The sequence below is a fragment of the Limulus polyphemus genome, unplaced genomic scaffold (assembly GCF_000517525.1).
Source record: "Limulus polyphemus unplaced genomic scaffold, Limulus_polyphemus-2.1.2 Scaffold17397, whole genome shotgun sequence".
Taxonomy (NCBI): domain Eukaryota; kingdom Metazoa; phylum Arthropoda; class Merostomata; order Xiphosura; family Limulidae; genus Limulus; species Limulus polyphemus.
In genome coordinates this window covers 1-2,327 of record NW_013683007.1, presented here as the reverse complement: position 1 = coordinate 2,327, position 2,327 = coordinate 1, and the positions used below count along the sequence as shown (strand labels likewise).

Here is a 2,327-nt window from a genome sequence, read left to right as displayed (position 1 = left end):
GTGATTTCTGTTAATACTGTGTGGAACAAAGGAAGAGTTATAACAGAGTATAATTTATCAGTGTTTCCAACAAAGATATCCGATATAAATGATATGAATTTCACGTTATTAAATAACAAATCTTTCAACAAATATGGAAGAATTCTACATTAAAGAAATCCAGTTGATACCATGATTACATACATACCAATTTGTAATTTTATGTAGTTGTTTGGTATAAACATAACCAAATTATTACTAGTTGAAATATTTAGGATGCAAGTTAATTATTCATGAATTTAAAACATCATGATGATCAATAATGTTACAAGTTTACTTCTGAAATATGGAAACTCAACAATAAAAACTTAATAACTATTGTGTTACATTCATTTAAATTTTATAATAGGGACGTAGGTTTTATTTATCCTTTCCCAAACCGTTCATTTTACTGTTTAAATCACTGAAAACCAACAGTAGTTTGTTTTAATTGTGTATTTCTTTTTGAAAGATGTTTACTGAGTACGATTTATATAAAACAAGACAAGCACACTGGACATATTAATACGTAAGAAATACTATCAATATTTAGGGGGGAATTTTGAACATTTGTGGATGTGTATCATTCATTGTTTAATTTAATGGCCTTGGTGATGAATTTTATAGAACAAATAAATAGTTACACCCAACCTACTTAGGTTAGTTCTTAACACTGAATTCTGCGACAGAAAATTTGTTTGAAGATTTACTCTAAACAATAATTTAATAGGTTTACTCTTGAGCTGTTCCTTGAATATTACTAGTTCAACTAATGACAAAATGTATACATATTATTATTATGAAATGTAACAACTTGAGATATCGGTATCTGGCCTACTTGACAGGATATTAGAACCTACTGGCTAAATAGTTTAAATTTACATATTCTTTACAATGAAAAGCAGAACTTAAAATCTATCATACATACTAGTTATAAATAATAAATAAACTAACACAGAGAGGTGTAATTACTACATACACACTACTGGATTAGAGTTAAGGGACAACAACAGATTTTTATAATTTTTCTGAACTAATGCACCAAATTGTTTTTGGACCCATGACTATTGGTTAAACAGCCCCCTGGTAACATACAAGTCAAACATAAAAAACTTAAATATATCATCAATATTGCAGTAAACCTCACGTTACACAAAATAATCATTTCTAGGCCCAGCTAGGAGCTAAACTTTGATTGTTCATTGTTACACAAAATCATCATTTCTAGGCCTAGCTACGAGCTCAACTTCGATTCTTCATTTTTACACAAAATATTCATTTCTAGGCCTAGCTACGAGCTAAACTTCGATTGTTCATTAATGAAGAATCAAAGTTGAGCTCGTAGCTAGGCCTAGAAATGATTATTTTGTGTAACAATGAAGAATCAAAGTTTAGCTCCTAGCTAGGCCTAGAAATGATATTTTGTGTAACAATGAACAATCAAAGTTTAGCTTCTAGCTAGGCCTAGAAATGAGTATTTTGTGTAACTGCACTCTGAAGTAAAAAGTGGGAAACTAAATACTAAAAACAGTATCCATATATGTTACAGACATATGTTTGTACACATCTTTGATAATAATTAATATTGATATGTCTTAGGCTAAACGGACAAAGAAAGTTGGTGTGGTTGGAAAGTATGGGACCCGTTATGGTGCTTCTCTTCGGAAAATGGTAAAAAAAATTGAAATCACACAGCACTCCAAGTACACGTGTACCTTCTGTGGCAAGGTGAGTCCGTGTTTACTACTTGAAACTAAAAATTGTGTTGTCACATACGTGAATGAACTTCACAAATCTTGTGTTCAGTTTCTATATGTGCAGTACCTGTTATCCCTCAGATTAATGTCTTGTCTACGTATCGTTTGTTACTAGCAGGAAGGTTACAGACACTGCATCATGTTGACTAATTTTATGTCTTGAATACAGGAAACAATGAGACGAACCTGTGTTGGGATTTGGAAGTGTAGAGCATGTCAAAAAACAGTGGCAGGAGGAGCATATGTGTACAGGTAAGAATTTGGGGTTGTATACTTCCAGAAAATCTCCATGTGTAGTAAGTTTTAAGTAATTACCAAGAAGTGTTTTAAAACTTACTACACATGGACATTTTCTGGAAGTATACCCCACATGACTAGAATTCCCTTAAATTACGTAGGTGACACAGGAGTTTCTGAACATAAAACTAGTCAAGAACACCCACATGACTAGAATTCCCTTAAGTTACGTAGGTGACACAGGAGTTTCTGAACATAAAACTAGTCAAGAACACCCACATGACTAGAATTCCCTTAAGTTATGTAGGTGACACA

At 32.2% G+C, this 2,327-nt stretch overlaps 1 long non-coding RNA gene across 1 annotated transcript; it reads left to right on the top strand.

Moving 5' to 3' along the window:
• The first annotated feature begins 1,582 nt into the window (after positions 1-1,582).
• On the top strand, positions 1,583-1,992 carry LOC111084340. The gene is made up of 2 exons (XR_002609505.1): positions 1,583-1,746; positions 1,945-1,992. It is a non-coding gene; the product is annotated as an uncharacterized LOC111084340 (long non-coding RNA).
• Positions 1,993-2,327: the final 335 nt, after the last annotated feature.